Raw genomic sequence first — 24,529 nt, 5'->3', positions numbered from 1 at the left:
GGTAAATGAAAAGTCTCCTAGCAACTGAGGTCAGCATTTGTCCTGTGGTATGTACAGCACTCCCCTGCAAGGTGCTGCACTGATAAATATGTTTTGTCCCAAAGGTGCCTGATCTGCAAGTCTGAAGCCCCTGTTGCAGTCACTCTCCTTTTACAGGCTAGAAATGGATTTTAATTAAAGTTCCACTGCTATTGTTTAAAAATTATCAGCTCCTCAGTCACCAGCCAAGTAACTCAAGGGCACAAAGGCTGCCCTTGTCTGCATCACGTGAGACAACATGAACCAAACTTTGCCTGATATTAAGAGGCGCTGAAAGCAACCCTTAGTACATCTAAGCAGTTTCATGACCTCCTTCAGTGGCCTTTGGGCCTCATAGTATCCTTTGGGTCTCAGATGCTCTTAGATGCAGGTTTCACATACATGATTCTTCATAGATTCCCTTTTTGCAGAGCAGTCTGGAGCCCCTAGAGAAACAAGTGTGGGCTGACCTTGCAGCAAAGAAGAGAAGCAATGTCCCATGTGTTTAACCTGGGCACCTTAGTTTTAGTTGGTTGTAATCTGGAAAGCCATTTCTCTCTGAAACACATCAGCTGGGAAGGAGCCTCATCCATGCCTCCTGGATCTGATTCATCACCTAAGGGGATCAGAGCACTTGTAAGGAGCTAGACAGAAAAGGGGAGAGCAGGATATGCAGCCAACTTCTTCCTACAAGACAGCAATATTTGGAGCTCTGTCTATTTAGGATAGTGGGCCAGGAAAGATGTGAAGGAATTTATGGTGATCCTTTAGGCAGTGCTATCAATGACACCCTGGTCCTTGCAGAGGTGCACAAAGGGAAAGACATGGCCAGTGGAGGGTAGGCAACTGGCTGAAGGAGTGGAAATTTTCTCCAGGATCTATAAATTTCCTGGGAGACTCAAGCTTTCACTTATAATTAGGGGCTTCTGCTGAAGGGCTGAGAACTCTCAGCTCCCTAAACAGGCTCTCTTAGGCTTTTTGTTTGGTTGGTTTGGGTTGTTTGTTTTTCCTTAATTTTGTTTTAGTGGGAGGGGCAAGATTTGACCTACAGAAATTCCATTGTTTTAAGGCAACAGTCTGAGCCTTGCAGAAAGTTTTGATGAAAGTGTTTAGCAATCTATAAATGCAGATCATCTTTTAGTTTTTCACAGACTGAATTATACTAATGAAAACTTTACTGCTAAACAAAAGGGAAACTAGCAAATTAACCCAAGAGAAAGAATAAAGAAACCAGATTAAGAGAATTACAGTCTTTGTCATTCTAATTCTTAACTCCCATTAGAATGTGCACAGAATACATCCTTTATATCCCAAAATGTTCAGCCTGGAGTAACTTTGAAAGGATAGCTGTGGGCACAAATATATGCCCTGTATTCCTCATTGTGTTTTCCATTGTGGCAATCCCTGCTGGTGTTTTCTATTTCCAAGTTTTATCAATCTGAGCAGGTCTGTTCCTGAGGCTCTGCCGAAAGTCAAAAGGGTGAAAGAACGTTATGTCTACGGAAGTGTCAGAAGAATTTCCACCGTGCTGTGGATCATTAATTTGGCTTCAAAGACGTGTTTTATACTTTGGAATTTTACAAAGCAGCTACATGGAGGCTTTTTTGCTATGGGCAAGGCATGTTCCCCACCAGGTACCCTTGTAAAGCATTCTCCCCACTAACGGGATTGCAGACAAATAGTTTCTTGCCTTTATCCTCCTGTTTTATCTCTGTTCTCCCCAAGAATCCCTCTTCATCCTTTGGTTGCTCTTTGGGGTGACATAAGGACAGTGAACCTGAAGTGGGAGATGAAAGAAAAACAGTGTTAAAACAAACTAAAGCTGGAATGATTTGCCAGGACTGGAGAGATAACCCGTGCGATTGGGGTAATTTCACAAACATCAGGGGACAAGGTTCAGGAGTAAAATCTGTTGTTACTGAATCTGAAAGACATCACTGCCCTGAAAGTATTGAGTCAATCAGAAACTGCTAGAGTTTTCTACTGAGTGAGTTTTCAGTGACATCATCACCAGCATTAGTATGAGAAAACAGAATATCAGAAATCAGAAATTATTTTTCAATTTTAGGGGTTTAAAATATCTCGTTTTCCTGTTCAAGTCAGTTGAATAATGACACAGAATGATGTGCAAGGGAACACTTCCTTTAAAAGATGATTTTTGATGATGGATGAAAATTAACCCTGTTACTTTGCATGAAGGTGTGTTTTTGGGGATTTTGTGGTTTGGTGGTTCTTTTTTTTTTTTTTTTCTCCTGGATGGGTTATGCCAGAGCACTGAAAAGCTTGCAAGAACATTAAATAGAATAGTGATGAGGGTAATGACTGAAATGGAAGCAGCTTCCAGCTGTCCACACCCCAACTCCTTCCTCTCCCCTCAGCCTGTTTTTGCTGGTGTTTCAGAGAGGATACATGCTTTTCCCTCAACACAACAGTTTTCTGTGTGACCTTTTAATGCAGCCTGCTGCCAGTGCCAGTTTGCAGCACCCCCGGAAGAACTCAAAGTATTTGTTCCCATCTGTGAAGTGAAAGTTATAAAATGAGTTCTTACTATGCTGGGGCACAATTAGGTTAAGCCATTAAAATTTGGAATAGATTTCTTGTGATTTAAAGATATGTATACATGTTGTTGCCCTGTGAGCAAATGAAGAGTTGGAAACAGGATTTGAGAGTCCACAGTCTAACTAACCACTGAGTCATTCCTTCCCAGTAGAAATTATTTCAAGTGCAGGGATTAAATGAAAGAGAAACGGACGCATGTGTGACAAGATAAAAATCAATAGCAAATACCAGAAAATAAAGCAAAAATTATCCCCTAGAGACCAAGGTTTTTTGTTTTGAGATACCAACATTTTTGTTCAGTTTTGCCCTTTCTCTGGAAGGGTTGGTTTTCTCTGAAAAGCCAGTCTGCAGTACTGCATCATATGATGTAGTTAAGGAAAGTAAGTATTTGTTGTGTATGTTTATTCACTTAAAAAAACCCCAACAAGAATGGCCAAAAAAAACCAACCAACCAAAAAAAAAAAAAAACCAAAACAAAAAAACACAAACCCACAAACAAAAAACCCCACCAAAACCCAAAATGTACTCTTTCCAGCAAATTTACAACATGCACCAGTCAGAACCTCTCTGGCTTCCCAGGAAATAGGTCTGTCTCTTTGTTGCTTAGTTGGGCTGCTGCTTGGATTAAGCTGCTTGGCTGCCCAGAGATTGGTTAACAAGTTCATTGGAGTGAACTCACTGCAGAGCCCTGGATTCACAGTCTCTGCCCATTTAAATGCTGTTTTTGCCCCTCTCCACCCTCCCACCAGATAGCTGTGGCTTGGCACAGCAGCTACCACATCTGGAGTCTCAGTGGTCCAGTTCATCAGAAAATGTAAGCCTGCCTTCCCAACAAAGTTACTTAATATTCTCAGTGATTGGACTTTAAGCAGACTGGTTTCCCATGGTTTCACATTAATAGGCACTAGGCTGGAATTTTAGGTGCATATCTAGAGAAACAGTGGCTTTGATTGCTACTCAAATGAGCTAAAGTCACTCGGTCAACAGTTTTGTGCACAGAAATACCCAGTGACTGCATCTGTATTAGAAACATTGTGTTTTGGTGCTGGCAAAGGTATCTACTAAGGAAAAAAAATCATTGCTAGATAAGGAAACTATGTAAAAATTAAAGTTGAGTGTTTATACTTCTAAGGGCTACTATTTACTTTTATAGATTTGTTTATATGAGTTTTGAGGACAACTGCATTTTTATCATATGAATCTACCCAATTCCTAACAAACTCCCCTAGAAAAATTCCTAAGAGTTTTGCTTAGGGCTGTTAAAAAAAGAAATAATAATTTTTAGAAAAGACAGGGTGGAGCAGTTTAAGAGGTGGTGTGGCTGTGCAAGGTTTTGTTTACTTTTCCACCAAAGATTAAGTAGTGGTAAATTATGCCATATATAGGGAACAAACATAACCAGTGCTATGAAACAGGGATATAACCATGTTTTGAACCACAGAAGTTACTGTCCCCTGCTTGTGCTATTAACCCAGAGACTTTCTTCCTCATCCAGTTGTTTCCCACACATAAGTTGAAGTTACTCTCTGTAAGGTACCATATTCCATGCAGTTTTCTTTTGGAGAGTGGATTTCCATCTGTTATATTATCCCTAGGACCAACATTAGTGGCATCCTGATCATAAGATACAGAGATGTAGTTTATATGTAGAAGTGTTACCCTCTCCTGGAAGACCATGTTTGTGGCCTGGCAGCTGGTAATGTCTTGATGCTGTGTAAGAAAAGCTTTTTTTGGGGGGCTAAAACTTCCCAGGGTATCATCAGATGACTTCCATAGAAATATTGGTGGCAGTAGCTAGATGGCATGTGTCAAAATCCTGAACCTGACAAATTTCACAGAGGTTTTATCTTTCCTTCCTCTGGGGGCAGGATTTTGTGCGTGTTTCCAAATCCCAGGAAGCTGTGCAGCCCCAGGGAGGATAGGAGCTTGGTTATGGAAGGTGACCGACTGAACTTCTGGTCAGTGTCCCATGTCTGCTCTTAACTGCAAACCAGGGAGAACTAAAAAAGGGTTTGAAATGGGGTCTCTGTCCCACTGCTCACAAGTGCAATTTGTTCAGTAGCATAAGGCAAATGATTCCACAAAAATGACAGATGTAAAAAGAAGGTAGTAAGCAGGAATGAGTGCCTTCCCCTCAGCAGGAGTTTTGTGTACATTACACACTGCAGCCCCATAGTGGTCGTGCTGCAATCTTAAGTGGTGCTGGAGCAGCTGCCACTCATGTGAGCAATGCAATTCAGCAGTCAGGAGTAGAAACTGTAGATGTCCATGAAGCCTTTTATTCTGTTGCTCTACACTGTTTATGGGTGCCTAGTTGCATTATTATTATTGCTTTCATAGTTTTTGCCTTTCTGTGAGGTACCGGGTGTTGCCCACTGCCAGCAGCCTGGGAAACCAGTGAGGTATTGTTGTGGGAGCACTTCATGAAGTGACCAAGAAATGGGTTCCCTTTGTTTTGCTAGAGGTGTTGTGCAGAATGACTGCCAGATCATCCCACCAAACGCTTATGGTCTGAATGGATAGAAAAAGAAAAGGAAACCAAAACTAATGCAACATAAGGCTGCAGGGAAAATGCACTAAGTTCATAAGCTTGTGACCCTGCATCTCCTTCCAGCTTCGAAGAAAGCTCTTAGTAGAATTGGTAAAAAAGTTCCTTGTCTCAGTAGTTTGAAATCAGAAAATGGAAATAGATACATGAGAGGTACTAAGGATTTCTTCTTCATTGCATGTATTCATATACCTTCATTCATTTCTTATTGCATCTCTTTGTGGTTTAAAATTTAGACCAAAAAATTCATGCTACTAGCTCATCTGTGCAGCAAGTATTTAGTCATGTTTCTGCCACTGCTGAAGAACTGAATTCACCTCTGCAAAGACTTTTTTTGGGAAAAAAGTGGTTGGTCAATGGTATGTAACTACAGTGAGCTCACAATAATCTGAAAAGAAATACCATTGGGAATCCAAATACATTGTCTGAATAAAACGTAGGTAGAATTGGCAGGAAAGGATTAAATTGTTTAATCTGATTGTATTGTTTGTAAGCTGATGCTATCCTAACTCATGGGAGAGAGGGAAGCATAAATGTGAAGGCATTGTGCACAGCCAGCTGTGGTGACAGGACTTCTTTAAAGTGTGGAGGCCCACAACAAGGCCTTTTTTTTCTATATCAGACTTTGATCTTGGCTGGCCTGGAAGAAGACACATCCCTAGAAGAGGATAGTGAGACTTCTGCAGCTCCCACACAGTCAGGCTTTGTGAAGACCTAGAGGGCTTTTAAATCAACAAAATAAATGACCTTTACCTGAAGGGGCTGCTTTGAAAATCTTATGGTAGATGTGTTCAGCCCATTAAAATGGCCAGGTGGCTGGGAGTAAGGCTTCTTTTCTGGCATTAATTAGATGAGGAAGTGTGTCTGTAGATGGTAACTATAATTTTTAGTCATAGTGGTTTACTCTTCCAGTTCCCAGTGGCACACATCCAGGGTGTGATGGCTGGGAAATGCAGTTGTAGCCAAGGACTCCTCTTCAGCACATTGGAAAGGCTGGCTCTTTGCTGTGCTCTCAGTTCTCCAGAGTGATCAGTGTGTGTTTAACACAGTGATGCAAGTGAGGAGAGCACTTGGGGAAGGTGGTGCTGGAAGGATGCTGAGTCTCAGCATTGCTTGGAGATCAAAGATTGTTCCCGCTTGGGGTAATGAGCTAGGTTAACATCCTGGTGCTGTGCTTAGGTCACTTAGGCTTCAGGCCCCGGGCAGGAAGGCCAGCTTCAGCTGGAGGTCATTGTACTTGGCTGCAGTTACATCTTTGTGATGTTAAAAGCAGTCCTGGAAAGCATGGGAGTAACATCTGGCCAGGAGGGGACGATGCAGGGACTGGCCTGGACCTCCTCTGGCTCCAGGACGCAGGAGTGAGGTCCCGAATGCTTATCAGCATCCACCACTTGCACATGAAAGAAGGAAGCGAGGAGTGATTCAGTTTGCATCCGGGCTCTGCAATGGCCTGTGCTGCTGCCTGATCTGCCTTCTTCCCGGTTCCTGCTTCCCCACTCTGCCTACAATAGTCATTGCTCTCTGCTGGGGAGACACCCAGTCTGCATTTGTTCTGCAAAGTGCTTAGTCTGGCCTGGGAAATGGGGCACGTTTAATGGGAACCAACCTGCACACACAGCCCCCAGCAGCCTTTTCCTGCCTGCCTGCCTGCCAGGCATGAGGAAGAGTCACTGCTGGGGTGTGGACAGGGCCACAGAAACCGTCAGCAGGGGACAAAGTTGTGCTCACCTCTGCAGGCCCGTGGGCAGCCGGGGATGAGGGCGATGCTGGGGAAGGGAGCGCTCCAGTTTCACCACGTGTGCATGGTGGGGCTGTGAGCAAGGACCGCCAGCTCCATCTCGCCAGCTGGCTCGCTCAGCAGTTTTTGCAGGAAGTGTGAAGAGAACACATTTTATGGGAGATATTTATCATTATCCTGTACTGCTTAAATATAGTCTGTGTAGCAGGTTAGAGCTTGTTAGGCTTTTATCTTCTCAAGTTGGAGGGTGATGAATTAATCTATGAGTGTTGCAGCCTCGAGTGAATTATAGAAAGTCATCCCCAATGAGTAAAGATAAATGACATTTGGAAATTAACCCATTAGATAGTCTCTTCCAATAAAGTGCTTACTGAATTATTAAATTGTAAATGAAGATGCTTCACGTCTCATTTGAAAGTCAGAAAGACACTTATTTGTAATTCCACTACTGGTTTTCTTTTTTTTTCCCTCTCAGAGTTTCATTTCTCCTGAAAGGTTTGGGGCTGACAGCCCCAGAGGACAAAGTCTCCATTAATCCATGGAGCCGGCACAGCAGCTACAATGCAAGCTGTGCTGCCTTGTTAATGTGCTGTAGCCTCTGCCAGGAAAGGAGCAGTCCTGAGGGACAGGGTGTTGGTTTACACTTTGCAGTATCCAGCCTCCAAAAAAAGAAGAGTTGTTCAGCTCTTTATTGACCTGCACCTGCGTTAGTTTAACTGGATTTGACTGCTTGTTTAGCTGGATTTAAGGTGACCTGCTGGGCAACACAAACCTACTGTAAACTCTTCAGACAGTGTAGGTCCTCTAGATTCAGCCTGACCCAGGATGCACCTTGAAGCTGAGCCTTGCTCAGGCAGTTTAAAAATGAGCAGCAATAATACTGAGATGCACATTTTGCTGTCAGTGTTACTGAAGTCTTGGCAGACTTATGGTCGCTGGGTTTGTTGCCCCTCACCAAAGTAATGGGGTTGCACAGGGGTAAAAACACCTCTGTTGCTGCAAGGCAAATCATTCTAGTTTTAAAGTGATATGCATGCAAGTTTCATACAGTCACCGTTGGTGAGATTTACTTTGGCATAACTATTCCTGTATAAATATCCTCGTTCCAGGCTAGTATCTATTTGCATGCTCACAAAAAGTCAGAGATAGAATGTTTTCAAGAATTTTCATCTCCAGTGCAGCCAGTTGTTGTGGTGATGGGTTTTGTTCTGTGTTTGTGGAACTGGACCAAGCCTAAGAACACCAGCTCACTTCAGAGAGGTACCCAGCAAGAATGACTTTCACTTTCAACCTGAGCTGTCTCCAAACCAAGGACCCAGAGGGCAGAATGAATCCTTCCCCTTATCAATTGGCATTAGAGCCAATTTCCCATTTTCTTTTAGTTCTAGCAGTTTGATGATAACAGAAAATTATGAAAGCCATATACTATTAAATATGATGGTAATTAGATAATCTCCTATAACTGATTTTTAAAGCCTCTTGATCTTCACTGGCTTTTTCTTTCTGATGGCACAGGACAGACTTCGTCTTATATGTTTTTCAAATGCTGCCACTGCATGAATATAACCCATGCTTATGGAGGAAGTTTGTTTCTCCTCATGTAATTGTCATTTGGCTTCTTAATCAGTTTCTAATATAAGGAAGGACTGATCTTGTTCCCATAGCCATAAACAAAATCTAGCAGTAAAGAAGCAAAACTTTAGTTAATAACTATCAAAAAGTGTTCTGTTGGTTTTATTATCTGACCAGAACGATCCTTCTCTGCATCCCTCATCTCCAGGCCACATTCTGCAGGTAGGAAGTGAAGAAAACAGAGAGGCTGTCCTGCATCAGCTTTTCTCTTTAAAGATTATAATCTGTGCCATTAAATCCAAAACAAATGGCAATCCACATGCATATTTAAGGTTGTTTAACACTTGTTTGAGATCAGCAGTTTGAGTTTTTACAGAAATTTTGTATTGACCTGCCTGTGAAGTGTGGCTTCTCTCCAGTGAATGTGAAGAGAATAAATACCCTCCCCCCAGCAAGGGTACGAGAAAGGCCCCTCAGGAAGGCTTCTTCACCACTGGTTTATGTTGTTAAAGTGGTAGTGATGAGAAAAAACTCATCCTTAAGAACATGCTGAAATATTATTTAATGCCCATCTCAGTGTTTTTTCTTTAAACCATCTACTACTAACCATCTCAGTGTTTTTTCTTTAGCCTTAAAGTTGGGGGGTGGGAAAAGACAGGACAGAGTGGAAAATCTTTATGTAGAGTGTGACACAATAAACACTTCATAGTGATTGTATTACATATACTGTGTTAGTGCAATTCTGGGCATCAGTGAGAGGGCATGTAATTCACAGTACATTTTCTGGCTTTTAGTAATTCCTAGAATCAAAAGCGAGTGAGTGCGCAGTCTCAGTTCTGACTCAGTCTCATGCTGTTAGTGATAGTGGCATTTTAAGTGATATTGAAGCAAGGACAGAAACTAACATTTAAGAGGAAGCAAGAATGACAGAAATGCTAAGATGAGGAGAATAAAGAAAAAAAAAGCTAAAACAGTAGTTCAGAAAAGAACAGTGTGGGGGGAAATAATTTTACACCAGAGCCATAGAAAGACTTCTTGACCACAGACTGAAAATTGGTAAAGCTCCTATTTCTTGTCAGACCAGCTTGATTTTCAGTCTGAGCTGCTGAGCGACGATTTTCCTCTAGTCTTATCCTGTGTCTTTTAATTAACCAGCGTTGTCATCCACATCTTTGAGATTCTGATGGGAGCAGCAGCTCATCTCTCTTGATTTGCTCAACACTCTGCATGCAGAAAGCAGCAGCTGCTGCTAGTGCTCCCAGGGCTGATTTGTCTGCATGTTCCACTGGAAATATTTGCCTAAATGAAGTAAGCTGTGTGAGGAGGCCCCTAGTCTAATTGGAGCATTAGGTCTGTGCAGTAGGTGGTATGCAGGTGGTTTTTTTGCTGGTTTTCTGGCAGTTGGTAATTTATCTCTGACATGTATGGGGTTTTGATGGATGTAGGTACAGCAACTGCATGGAAGAGCCATTAGGTGCTGGTGCAGTGTGGCCATGCTGTGGCTTGCAGTGTTTTCAGAGTGCTTTGCTCCTCTTGGGCTCTCACACTTGGAGTAGCAGCTGCCATGGATCTCTGCAGGGGTCCTGGGCAAGGCCTTGACCTGAGTGGTGCAGAGGATTCAGTTGTGTTACCCCCACCTTTGCAGCTCCTCATTCGAGTGGTTTCAGCTGTGCTGAGTGGCAACACAAATCACAGCTGTCAAAATCACCTGCTAAAATCTAATTTTTGAGAGTCTTCCAACACTTTCAGTGGATAGGTGTAATAAGCATATTCCCATACTTGCCAGCAGCCCACTAGTGAAATGGAATTGCACAAGGTTTCACTGATAGTTATAGCAATGCCACCCATGGGAGATTATTATCCCCCACTATTATAAGATTATTATTTAGAGATTATCATAAACTCGTTCTGTGGTGCCCCTTGTGTTAGTCATGCAGGCAGCTTTCCTCAGCAGCTGAGGCAGCACATGGGTAAGAGACATCTCCCCTCTCCTTCCTTCCCCACTGAATGGAATGGAGCAGCTTCTGAGATGCTGCAGCTCCTTCAATCCCAATTTACCAGACAGGCTAGCAGAGCCCTTCCCTCTCTTTCTTCTTTTCCCTCTCATTAATCCAGTGTGGTAGCTGTCAGCTCAACCTGGCTGTACATCACAGAGAATACTGTGCTGTTTTGGCAGCAATTTGAACTGAAAGGAAAGATTTTGCAGGCAGAATTGAACCTTTGGGAGGCGAGCTGAATGATGCTGTCACAGAAGAAGAAAGACTCCTTTTCCAGTGTAGCTCATGAGTTTTGCCAGGCAAGAGCAACAGTGTGAATTTTCATATACATATATATATATGCTTCAAAATACTTGGGTAGGTCTTGCCCTTGCTGGAAAGATTTAAATCTTATTAGAAATCAGAGATAAGAGGAAATGGTATTTCAGCCCATGAGAATTTCCACGATCTCAGAAAAACATTTCTTGATCTAATGGGAGGAAAACTTAAAAAGCTGAGATAAAGTGAAAATGAGGTAATAGGTGAACATGTTTTACAAAACAGTATAGCCAAGCCTATAGTCCTGTATTCAAGCTAGAGGATGGTTTCATTTTAAACTAAATTTCTGTTGTAGTTATTGCATTTTTTAATTACACCTTCATTAAGTGTTTAAAACATTTAGTTTTGAAACCAGCAAATAGGTTTTAATTTTTTTTAATATTACTGGGAAAATATTTACAAAGAAGTTCCAGCAGTTTTTTCCAGCTGTCAATGTATTCAAACATTTTTGCCTCCAACATATTCAGGTTTGAAAACAAACATTTCCTAATGTAATTTTTCCTTGAAAAATTCCTGCCTTTTTTATTAGACACCATTAGTTCTTACTTAATTTTAGCCAAAGGGCAACAGTGACTTGTGTACTTTATTTCAGTTTTAGTTTCACTAACCTTACAGCAGAGTGTTGTCAAGTTTTTTTTCCTTAGGAGCTGAATAAATTCTGACCAATTATGTTGTTGTTTTAGTCATCCTGGTTGTATGATCTCATGATCATTCCATATTTTTAGAACTTGTCTATTCTACCAAAGTGGTTATCTATCACTCATTGCAGTAGTTATTTCATGTTTCTAAGAAAATATGTCATTCATCCATAAGCACAAGAACAAAAGACAGAAGAAACAGCATTTTATTTCATATTTACCATGAAGAGTCTGCAAGTCACTAACAGTATGAAGAAGAAACCAAACCAGATTAACAGATGTAAAATCATTACACATTCAGAAGAAACAGTAGGTAGAGAGAGAAAGTGGTAAGCAGCTCAGAAGCTGGAGAATCACTTGGTCCATAACTAAATGGGCTTAAATAAAACCAGGAAAACCTCAGTCTTCCTTTTTTGCTGTAGGAATGGAGATGGTGAATAACGCTTTTGGGGCTGCAGGGGATGCTATGGAGCAGTGGGATGCATCCCATCTACACACAGCTATTGCTTCTCAAACTCTCAAGGCAGACACCGGGTGCCTCCATGATCAGACCAGCCTGACTGTCATGTCAGCATTCCTTGTTTGTCCTGGCTGGAGTGAGTGTCTTGGTGAGATGAGGCAGTGTTCTGCAAGGGACTCCCCCAGGAGCTGTCCTCTCCCAAGAAAGTTTCCCCATTGGGTTCTGTTTTGCAATGGGAGGATCTGAGCCTGTTTTAACTATTTTCTTCTCTGGGAGAGCAGCACTTAAATTCTGGCTTGAAGAAGAATTCACAAAGGTTTTGAGCACTCAGATCTCAGGCTGAATCCTTCCCCTAATTTAGTTGGAGTACTTCTGAGAGGTCCTTAACTGATGTGGAAACTGAAATCTGGTCATTACCAAGGTATCCTTGGATAGAGAAGAAGTTTTCATACAAGGTCTTGCCTTAGCCCCAGCCAGGGGTGGTACTTCAGAGCCCTGTGGGTGATACCCATTGAAGCTCCTTGGCAAACCTCGGGGGGATGAGTCTGTTGCCACAAAAGGGCTAACACATGTTTGCTGGGCCCTGTGCAAAAGGCTGTAGTTGGTAGGAGAGCTCTGTCAGCAGAGGACACACAGTTCTGAGCTGGATTTGCTGGCATGAGACCAAGGAGTGCCAAAAAAAGTCTGGAACTGCACTGTCATTTACTTGTGTATGAACGGAGCTGCACAGCAAGTTGTACCAGCCATGTATAATGTGATATCATGAATTTTAAAGGTCAACATGGCAGCTCACTAGTGTTTAAAATAAAACTTTAGAAGGATGAATTTCTGTGCTTAGAAAGTTGTGGAGTCTCTCTCTGTAGCTGAGTTGCAAAATAATAGATTTCAAATGAACCGCTAACTTTTGATTGCCTTTGCCCCACTTTCTAGTTCAGACCAGTGGATAGAGCTAAAGTCACCAGCTTTGATGAAGAAGGGAATCAACATTTCTCTTTCAGGCTTTGTATAAACAGGCAGCTGCTTGAGTATGCTGAAGTGTGAAGAATGTGAGCAGAGAAACAGCAAAAGTGAGTGGAAATCTTTAAGAAATACCACTAATACATTGGACTGCAGTTCAGCATTTTGTTAAGGGCATCATTTGTATTTATACTGTCAACAGGGTGGATGAATGGAGCTACAATAAATGATACAGACAATTTGAATTTTTCAGTGTGCTTGAGACATGATTCTGTTTCTCCAGCAAAAAAGATGATGTTTTTCTGCCGTTTCAGGGATTAGGTAAATCCCCATGAGTGATGACAACAGACAGAACTAGGGCTTGCAGAAGTACAGAATGGAAAATATACTTGACACTTGTGAGAAGTGAACTCTGAGCTGGTAGTGTGGTTAGACACGCAAGCCTCATTTCACAGTGCTGAAATATTGCCTTCTCATTCTCCTATCTTGAATCATGAAACCTTACACTCTTCTAATGATTCTTTCAGAGGGAGCAGTGAAATTATTCATATAAAGAACCTGAATTGCTCCAACCACATCCCTTTTATTTATCTAGACCAAACTACAACTTCTGCAAAGTTTGGATCATTTGGGATAAAATTCTCAGCGTTCCCAGGCTAGTTTTCTTCTCCTGCTCCTTTATGTTCCTGACCTTCTTCTGATAGCCTGCCTTAAAACTGGGTAACTACTTCTGGTGTCAGAAATCACACCTTGCTGGGTGCTCCCATGTATGGAGCATGATGCATGGAGGAGAGGCTCAGGAGGAGGAATTTCCGGGGATTTGATGCCCTGATGCCAGGAAAGGAGGTGACTGCAGTGAAGAAGGCTTGAGCAGCTGTTCAAGCAGGTCAGGGAAAGTCATAACTGGGCAGAGGAGGAAGTTTGTACTGTGTCTTGAATGTGTCTTAAATTGTGTCAGGGCTGCAAGAGAAGGGAGGTGAAGTGAAAAGAAGGAGCCTCCAAGCTTTGGACTCCATTTGGAGAAGGATGAGAGATGGGGGCAAAGGTAATGAAAGAGCCACAGTGCTTAAGGGCTTAGATAATTGACAGGCCCTTAGCCAAGACTGAACTTCCAGTGAAGGAGGCTGACTTCAGTGTAGAGTACTTCGAGACTGCTTGACTGCTGTCCTACACACTCTGGAGTGCAGGAAGCCAAGGACTAAGAAGCAGCTTGTCTTCAGACACCTTTGCATTTCTTTCTCCTTTTTAATTTTATTAGTGCAGTAAAAGCATGCTGAGTAGTTTTTCTCTTACAGTCAGCAAATCCATGGTGTGTCATGTAGCAAAGAAGTGATGTTCAGCCATACCTCACTGCTCACTTGCTGGTGAGCTGCAATGTGTAAGTCTCACTTGTAGCCCTTGGACATGTCAACAGCTTTCTCCTCAGAAGCTGTGTGTTTGCTTGTCTGCTAGTTACTTGGGTGCTCTTCAGCACCACCCACCTACAGAGAGCTTCAGGAAAGGATCCTCGAGTTAACCATGGGCTCCTGTGCTATGGTCAGGAGTGGAATCAGGATCAGAGTAACAGGTTCTGGTTTGGGGTCTTTTAAATGCTTTTGCTAAGTGCATCTGAACTACAGATGCTAAGTGTTGCCTTACATTAATAACCCTTCTTGAAAGTCTTTGTCTAATTTGCCATTTGTATCATGGCTTGTGGTGGTGGCCACAGAAGGTTTCAGATTTGGTTGTTTATTTTTTTATCTAAAGAGAAATAGTGACTTTTAGGCCATCTACAGAAGAGGCACTTGAAGTTCCTGCAGAAAATATTTGTACTCTCCATGATAAGAGAGCATGGAGGGTTATAACATCTGATTTGCATCACTAGGGGAAGGTGGGGAGTGTAGATACTCTTGAGCCATGTCAACCAGATCTCTGGCTGAAGATTTACACCAGGATATATTGTTTTCATTATATAACCATAAACACTATTTTGAAAAAGTCCAAAGTGCTTTATATTTCCAAGTTACTTTTATGGACTTGCTCAGAGTAATCTGCCATCTGGTATTTTTTTCACACAGGGCAGAATGAGGTAAGGGGGGAGAGATGCTCACTGCTTCCATGCTGTTGCTCAGCTTCCACTGAGAGAAATGTAACACCTTTCCCCTTTCCTTAATGTCCAGCCTGGCTCCTTGCGTGAAGCTCTTCCCGGTAAAGTCAGAGCTGACTCTCAAAGCCTGCTTTTTGTAATAGTTATGAAGCAGCTTTCTTGTAGTGTGCTGGGGAAAAAAATGCAGTGAAAGTCATTCTGGTGACAGCTAGAGGGAAGTAACAACATTCTTTGCAGACTTACATGCAAAGAGTAAGAAAAATAAGTGCAAGGAAGGGGGCTGTATTCAATGCTTGAATGCTGCATGCCTGTAGGAAGTCTTACATTTATAAATATGGGGATCAAACAGACTTCCATTACCAATTGCTTTTAACATTAGCTGAGTGACGCTTCCCTTCTTTTTTCTGTTTCATTTTTTTTTTTGCAAACCCTATTTCTGTTCTGCTTTAGTCCCTTCTGTCTGGACTAAGCTGTGCAACATATGTGGTAAGTGCAGAAGAAAGGGTGGGGGGGGGAGCAGCCTTGCAGCAAAATGAGTTGTGTCGATCCTGCCACAATTCCTTTTTTTCCCCCCTAAATAATCAAATTGCTTAATTAGTCATTGCTCTGGGGAAGTTCTCTACTCAGCTTCCTGCTGGCTGCACTGACTTACAGGGCTGCTCTCGATTCTGCGGTCTCCAGCGCCAGCGTCTGACCTCAGCACAGCTCCCAAGCCCTCTGTGCTCTTGGGGAGGCCGTGGCAAAGATGTGTTTGTGCCTGAGCTGCGTGCAAAGCTAAAGCCCTGTTCAGAGCTTGAGGAATGTTAGATTATCCTTCTTCTTCCAGCCCCAGTGGCTGATGTGAGCATGCTCCATGCATGCATGGCACTGGCTATTTGCCAGCTTTAGAGTAATTTTTTTTTTTTTTTTTTGAATGAGTGAGTGAATGAATGAATGAATACCTGATTAAGTTAATGAAGCTGAGCCAATGGTGGGAGGGAGCGACTTGGCTGCTGCCTGCTCGAAGAGATCTGGCAGCACATTAGACTTGCATAACGCTTTATAGCTCCATGCTGCGCTCCATATGAGCCACAGGAGAGGGCTGCAATAATTACTCGGCTCTGGGATTGAACCCAGCTGCAGGTAGCTAGTCATCCTCTTGTCCATTTCACTGGTGCCGGGAGTCACTTGTCTTGCGCCGTGGATTTCCAGGGGCACATGGGTAAGGCGCTTTCACAGCAGTGATCGCAGCGGTGAGAAAGCATGCTCGTGGCTCAGTGACTCTTACAAAAGATCCATTCAGGTTTCCAAGCTGTGATTCACTGGACTCACAGGTTCATCCCAGGAATATTTTTAGTTCCTGAGTTCAAAACTTGTATATAAATAACCTTGATGGGAGCTGTGTGATTTTTTTGTTTTCTTGTTCTTTCTTCACCTGTCTGGGAAAAATAGAGTGAAAGGTTTCCTTGTCTCTGTTTTTTTTTGTTTAAAAACCCCCAATTTTTAAGTCCTCAGAGTTCTTTTTGATTGTTGTTTAAGGCAACGTCTTTCTGGCAGCCCTGGATGATACATACCTTTGTTTCTCACATACTTAAATTAAGAGTACTGGCACTGCCTGTTAGCACACCGCCTTCATTTGTCAATGTTCCCTGCTTGAGAGCAACGATGATGATTTGCATTCTTAGTTGGAACGGGTGGGTTTTTTAATTGCAGCTGAAGCTTGTGACTGTGGAACCTGCTATGTGTGTATAATCCTGCATTATTTCATTTTCTTTTGATTGTTTTCTGTGTTGCCTAATCAGAACAGTTGGGGCGATCTCACCCTTGCCATGCTGGCCTCAGTCAAGTGACACTGGTGATGGATTTGGGCTCTGTGCCCATTTTATCTGCTTGCTCCCCATTAAGCAGGAGGGAGGCTCCCTACTCACTGAGTCAGAGAGAGTAACTAGTCACTTGGTTTTGTGGGCTGCAAGGCCTGGGGAGGCATTTCAGAGAGAGAGAAAGTGCAGGAGAGTTGATCTGGCTTTCTTGCTCGTGTGTATTCCTGCATGCACTGACCCCTATGACACTGCCTGAGATGTCAGTGCTGAGATGGTCAGTGTGAGGGTCTGTGCAGGATGAGTGGGTGGTGCTGCAGGCCATACCTAAATGTAGCTGACTGGAGTGAAGAAGAAAAAAAATAAAGAGTTAGAGGAAAAAAGAGTGTCTGAGGGGGATGTTTAACTCATTCTCTGTCTGCACTACTGGAATATGTGCTGTGTGCCTTGAGACCAGCACGAGCTGCTGGCTTTTCTGTTTGTTCAGTAGTGATGGTCAGTCATCCTGATTTGGGAGGGCACCAAAAGTGCACTGAGGCAGTGAGCAAGGGCTGGTGCAAAATGGCTTCAAGTTCAAGCTTTACTGAATGAAGTCTGAGTGAAGGCAAGGTGTTGGAATCCATTTCAAGGGGAATTTAACATCAGTTCATGTTTCACACTTTACAGAAGGACTAATTATAGTCTAATTTGCTGGCACGTAGAATCTACCAGAGAAGCAGTCTGCAGGGAGGACTTCCAAGGAAAAGCACTGAGCAGGCAGATGACCTTTCCAAATCTTCCCCTAAAGCCGTGCTCTCACACTGTCCCCTTATCAGCCAGGCTTAAAGGCACACTCCTCCCCGTGAGTGCCTGTGCTTATCTGCAAAATGGCTGCTCTGAGTTGGCTGCTGCTTGCTGGTGTTCCTGGCTGGATCTTCAAAGGGGTGAAACGCCCCCGGTTTCTGTAATTTTTCGTGGGGGTCTTATTCAAGTCTCCTGGCAGCGAAGCCGGGCGTCTCTCTTAATTTGTTTTGCAGAAGATGGAGAGAATGTTAGCGAGCATTTTCAGACACATGGAAGGAGACCTGTGTGACATATCTGCAGTACAAATGTGTTCATACAGGCATGACAGTTTCTGTCACAAGTTAAAATGAGTGGCGAGTGGGTGTTGCTACGTTTAGAGTCACTCATGTGAAATTTTCAATGGAAAATTGTGTAGGCAGCTCCCATTGTAGCCACGTTGTAGGCACATTTTAGATAAATGAAAAACATCAACAAAGTAATTTCTGTATTAGCCTTGTTTATAAATGAACTCTATTCACTCATTTAAGCTGCAGAAGCACCTCTAGGGGATGGGTGTGAGAGTAGAGGGTGTCACTGAGCACTGTCAGATGTCCTGCTCTGGCAGCAGTCGCTGCAAGGCAGGAGATAAAAGACTGGATGCTGCGCTGGCCACTTGTGGGGTTGCAAAGGTGGGATCCCCCTTTCCATCCTGGTGTTGGTGGGGTTGAAAGAGCACTTTAATTTATGTGAGTTGGCTCCATGGCTTCCATGCTGCCACCACAGACTCTGGGTATGTGTGCTGTGGAATGCTGACTTCCTGAGCATCTTGGTTTGGTGGTCCTCATGTCCTGGCACAGCTGACTTGGGGAGCAGGGCTTTGGAGGGCTTTGGCAGGCCTCTGTCAGGCTGCAAAGGCTTCAGTGCGGCCTGGTGGTAAATCATCAAGCTGCTGGAGTGAGCTCCAGCCATGTGGAACTATGCAGCTGGCAGTCAGCCTGAGCTGAGACCCCAGGCCTGAGCAGCCCCAGAACCTTCCTTTGTGGCTGCAGATGGAACTGCTTCTCGTAGGGTCAGCTGAGGTGCACTTTCTGTTGTGCAGCTGAGAGACAAAGCTGCGCATCGAGCTGTGCACACTCAAATGGCTTTGCTCCAGGCTCAGACCCTCACGTAGCAGTTACACCCTTTCCTTTCCCCCATAGAGGCAGAACACAGCATTTCACCCTCAGAAAAACTTCACTGTAATCAGCACTGTCAGCTCATACATTTTTATTTGTGGATATCTCATGCTGTTTCACAAAATTCCGTTTCCTGGTGTCAAATGATGAGAAGGGAAATTCCACTTTTAGCCAAACTAGTAAGTTTCTGATCTTGTGGGCTGCAGGGAAAAGCTAGAGACCTTAATCCTGAAAGAAGGCCTCACACAGCAGAGGGGCAAGTTAAAAGAAATAATAATAATAATAATGATAATAATGATAATAATAATAATAATAATAATAATAATAATAATAATAATAATAATAATAATAATACCACCCTTCACCTTTATAATTTTAATAAATCTTTTATCTGTGAACTATTATTGTGTGTTTCAGAAGCAAGAAGCTGGGCCTGACTCCTGACATCTGAGAGCCCAGGTTTGGCATAGCAAGGGGGGAGGTTTCTGTGCCAGGGAGCGAGGGTGCTGCTGTGGGGTGGCTGGGAGGGTGGCAGGATGGCCAACACAGCCCTCCAGTGTCAGCCCTGACATGGGGAGAGTTTGTGGCTCCTGGAGGAAATGCTTCCTTGCTTCCAGCCTCCCTGGCATATTGTACTGTGTGCTCTGGTACCACCTCTCTGCAGAGCATGCTGGAAGAGGAGGGATCACCTTTGCTGAAAGCTTTTTTCTGTATAAACTAAGGATGTCGGCAGCTGTGAATCCATTTAAATCACCCACAGTACTCACAGTCCTGCAAGGCTTACGTGTAGCTGCACTGCTGTGTGTGTGCACAGAAAGGACAGGAAGGTCTGCTGCACACCCAGAGCATGGAGTGACTTCCACAGATGCTGAAAATAAGGGCATCTCTCCTGCTGCAGAATGAAGGGATGGCACCCAGATGATCTGATGGCAGAAACCTGAAAACTTCTGAAAGTTAATTCCAACTCTTCATTCAGCAGTTAGCTTAACTAAAACCAAAGATAATTTTAGCATCATGTTCCTGTGCAGCTCACCAACACCTATCAAGCATAACAATGTGTTATTAACTAAGCACAGTGTAACCATAGTAGCTCAGGAGACAAGTGCCCTACTTAGGACATGCACATCTCTCAGAACTCAGGGCAAGTAGAAAAAACAGTTGGAAAAGACAGTTAACCAGTGGAGTAGCTTTCTAATAATCAGTTTTATCACCTGTGCTTGTGAATGGCTGTCCAGGAACTCCATCATCTGTCTGTCCTTTTGAGAATATGTCTTACATTGTTTTTTCCTCCTAAACCTTCCTCTCTCAACTCTGGTACCTACATACCTCCATTAAATTCATAGGAATGTTGAGTCTTTGGGCATCTCACATCTGGTGATGTGCTCCCTGAGGTTTGCTGATATCACTTGCTTTTTGTCTTGTGTGGAGTCTGTCTGATGTGCCAGGGGAGAGGAAGGACGTGCAGAACTGCTGCTCACTGTGCTGAAACCTGTGGCAATTTGCGGTGGCAGATTCCCAGAAGTATAATAAGAACTAACACTGCACTGCACAGTCTGTCTTGTGGACGCAGTGCTGATCAAGAATCCTTTCATTTTGAGAGGAGAATTTCAAATTTTATTAGAGGTTTTCATGTTCCTTATTAATGGATCTCTGCAGTTGGCTCTCCCGGGAATTCTGCCAGGGAGCTGTGAAATTGGTCGGGTTGGACAATAAACTCCTATAGCTATTGTTGGCCTGCTCTGAGCTGCACATGGCAGGGCTGATGGAATCTGTAGCAGCTACAACCATGAATATGTAGCTGGCAGCGGGCAGGCTGTAGAGCGGGGCGGGGAGAAAGCTGGCGTGCGGATCTGAGCGGCACAATGCAGCTGCGGAGCCCTCTGCAGCGTCCCTGACTTTTCGTCTCTCTCAACCCGATCCTGCAAGATGCCAGCCTCCTAGGAGGGGAGGGGAGAGGTGGGACGAAGTGCCTCCCCTTGTCACTCCTTTCCAGCGCTGCCGAAATCACTCACTCGTGATAGGACGGGCGGGTGGTTTGGGGCGGGAGCATCGGGCTGCGCCGCTGCATCTGCCCGGTAACACCCAGGCATAAAGGGCCGCGTATCGGGCTCCGCTCCGCCAATGTTGCGTTAACAGCTGCGTGCCGGGCAGGGCAACGGCGTCTGGTGGAGGAGAGACACAGTTTTTGTAGTGCATAAATGTGCACTAGATATATCTCACGGATAAATGTGAGAGTTTGCCGGTCGTACCTGAGGCTGGAAAGTGGAAGTTGAAAGGTCATAGTACTCTGTGTGTTTTTAGGATTTGCGATCAAAGGAGCCTTTTGACAATAAGTGACTGGCTTAATTGAATACCCCCGAAGTTGGAGGCTGACGACTGCCCCCCCCCCCCCCCCCCGCCTTGGGTGTTTGCCTCTTGCACCAGTCCTTCAGGCTGCTGGCACATGATGGTGTGAGCTTGCTGGCAACTGCAGAAAGGTCGGGCGCCAGAGGAGGATGGAGGGACCAGATTTTTGAAGGAGGTTTAGAGACCCAAAAAAGCATGTTAGCTGCACCATGGGACAGAGAAAGTGCTTGATTTCTCAAGGCAGTGAAAGTCCCACCGTTTGCATAGCCAGGTGCTGCTGTGTTCTGTGGTTCTGGCCCCAATTTCTCTGCACCCCAAAGCTCAGTCCTGGCTGGTGGGACACAGCGTGTCGCTGTGTTTGGATGCTTGCATTGCTGGTTTTACTTTCACTGCAGTGAACTCCAGATAAATAAAGGAGGTCAGCATCTGAAGCTATAACCCAATATCCTCCCCTGTGTTTTAAATTTATTAGATTAAATAAGTAGAAAAATGTTGTTTTGGGAAACACAATGAGATTTAAAGTGCCTTGCAAGGAGATCCTGGAGTTTTGCATGAAAATGCACATCCCGAGCTCCAGTGAGCAATCCCTCTGGGACCAGAGCAAGCCCAGATGGTGACTCCTCCAAGTGATTATTTTTCTGCCTTAAGCCTTTCCAGGAATTTGAGTGTGGGCAGACTGCCAGCGGACACTGGCTGTCCAGACAGTTTAGCAATGTTCCATGTGTACTCACTGCCAGAGATACCAAAGTCCAGCTGCTCTCCCTGATCTCTTTGTCCCTTTTACCTTCCCAGCCATAATTACACATGCCTGCACGCACGCACGCACGCACTTGTGACACACACGGGAGCAAAAAATCACCTGGTGTTTCCTGCTCATTTGCATATCTACAAATCATGATTGACGGCTCTAAAGTTAAGGAAAGCTCCAGAGTGGGAAAAATGTCTTGAATAAAAAAAAAAAAAAAAAAAAAAAAAGCAAATAACAAACCCTGTGGCACACCACAGAAGGCAAGCATTCATCTTTCTAGGACAGCCAGCAAAAAACTGCTTAACCAGGTCTTGTACCTCTTGCCTTTGAGACACTCTTGTTTGGGTTGTCTCTCTTTCATTGCTTCCCAGGCAAAATCAGTCCTGTCTTATCTTTACTGTTGCTGGAACTTGAATAATGCTGAAAAGTTACTGTTTTACTTTTAGATCTTGAAGTAGAGGTAGGCTGTTTTATGCTGCATATTTCCATTTTTTACAAATGCAGTCCTGTGTCTGTTAAGAGCTCAAAGTCTCACTGTGAAGTGCCTGGGCTTGAAAAAGTGGGGCAGTATTCACTGCTCTATGGCTACCTCATCCCTTGTCTCCATTAAATTTATTTGTTCCTCTTGTGTTATCCAGGAGATTTTGGGCAGTCCTTTTGTTACCGGTAAAGATTAGGTCGGCCATCCGAAGAATTTACACCAAAAAAACCAAAATGCACGACCCAAAAGAGTTAGTACTTGGTATTTTTGAAGGATGTTAGCTTTGACATTGGAGGCCACCCAAACCTCAGTGGTTCAATGCTATTTAGCAGAATAAAATCTTTGCTTCAGCTCCTGCATAATGAAACTTCACCCCATTTCACAGAGCTTCATAGTACTACTTTCAATGCAGAGAAGCTGAACCCAGATGCCTCGAACTTTTGGAACCACTGGTTTTGGGGAGCCTGGCTTACCTATTACAGCAAAAGAGCCTGTCCCTATTCAGTCCCATGTACAAGCTCTCTGCTCTGTTGCAGGCAGAGAAGCCAGCCCTCTGCCTCTGCTCCCAGCTTTTCCCTGTGGGAGTGTATTTAAATTCTGGATTGGCAGCTCATGTTCCAGAAGAGAATGGAGTATGGTCCCAGCCCAGCACAAGCTCCCCGTGGCAGGGGGAGCAGGATGAGCACCCCATTCTGAGGATGTCCCCCCTGGGCAGCTGCCTGGGCCAGGATCTGCTGACTTACCTACCCAAGCCGACTGCCTGGGGCACAAGGCTACAGAGAGCTAAAGTTAACCAAGGATGACTGCGCAAATGTGAGCTCGGCAGTTTTATTTTTAGTCGAACTTAAAAAGAAAAATCTGTAAGTCATGTGTAATATAATAATTTTAGCTGTTGCCAAGACACGCTGAGCAACTGTTGGGAGGGGGGAAGGCCCGTGCTGATCGAGCAGGGCCCTGTCTCCTGGCTGCCCTCGTCGCCACAGCCGCGGTGCCGAGGTGATGGTGCTGACAGAGCAGGGCAGGTCAGGATAGTGCCTGGGCTGCTGCGCCCTGGGTGACACTGGCCCTTGCACGTCTGAAGCTTCCCTGAGTTCTTTCATCCTCCCTATCTCCTCAAAGCCAGGGAATCTACCCTGAAGCAGTGCTATACCCTCCTTCTCCAGCTCTAGCTGTTGGTGTTTCATTACTGTTTATCAATATTTAAAGAATGGAGTAATTAACTTAAGACTGATTGTATCAAACCATTAGAAGATTTGGACTTTTCCTGCAGGCTTACAGCAGCTTGGAGGACCATAAACGTAAAGAGTGCTTTTAAAGATAGGTTTAATCTGAGTCTAGTGTGTCTTCAAAGTACTTCATACACATATAAACATCAGGCTTATTGTTCATTAGAAGTGAGGCAGCAGAGAAAGAAATCCCCCAAAGGAATATTACTTGCCATAAGACAAGTATCATTACTGCTGCTCAGCATTCCCTTTAAAGTGGGCTATATCCTATTTCCATCTTCTTTCACATCCACTCTTAATTCTTTCTCTCTATTCTTCTTACATGTAATGCATGCTTTTCTTGTTGAGATGCCACTCATGTGAGGTGCATGACTTCTCATCACCCATTCTTGAACAACTTTCAAAACAGCCAGAAATGCAGATGACAGGTGGTGGCTGGACAGGGGCTGAGGAAAAGTTTCACTCTTCATGAAGGTTGATTAGGCAAGGCAAGGTTTCAGGAAGAGAGAAAATGTGAAACATGTTACAGTTACAATATTTTCTTTAGCAGGTAATAGAACAGTAAGGAAGACTTTGTTGCCTTTGGATGAAATCGGTAATATAGAGAAAGTCACTTACGTTCTCCAACAGCAAAATCAGCCCAGTATGAAACTGCGAGTTTTTACAGTGGTGGGGGCTCACGATTTGGATCAGGAAACTCAAACACACTTTTCTGAGCAGTTCTGGGCAGGTGTCCCCAAGGCTGAGGACACCTGTGTCAAACTCATGGACCTGTGACTGTGGCCATGAGTGTGGTACCAACAGCCTCTGTGGTGCAGCAGGGGCTAAGAAACAGTGGGGTTGGATCCTGCCAGAGATGGATATGGTGCCAGCACCTGGCTCTGGCCTACCTGCATGTGGCAGGGAGTTCCTCCCAGCAGAGTCCTGGCTGGATACCTGAATGTGAGGCATCAGTAGCAGAGCGAGTTCAAAGCACTGGGTCAAAAAAACCCCACCAGACATCAAAAACCTGGCTCAGATCCATCCCTGGCTCTGGGCTGCTGCTGTAAATAGCTCGCGTGGCTGAGCTTCATTGCCAGACTGGGAGATGAAGCACACGTGTCC

At 44.1% G+C, this 24,529-nt stretch overlaps 1 protein-coding gene across 2 annotated transcripts in view; it reads left to right on the top strand.

Moving 5' to 3' along the window:
• Nucleotides 1-24,529, top strand: part of ATXN1 (ataxin 1) — a 216,097-nt gene that overhangs the window by 180,341 nt on the left and 11,227 nt on the right. The gene's annotated exons all lie outside the window — the stretch shown is intronic.

This window comes from Ammospiza caudacuta, chromosome 1, assembly GCF_027887145.1.
Source record: "Ammospiza caudacuta isolate bAmmCau1 chromosome 1, bAmmCau1.pri, whole genome shotgun sequence".
Classification (NCBI taxonomy): domain Eukaryota; kingdom Metazoa; phylum Chordata; class Aves; order Passeriformes; family Passerellidae; genus Ammospiza; species Ammospiza caudacuta.
This window is presented reverse-complemented; position numbering and strand designations above follow the sequence as displayed.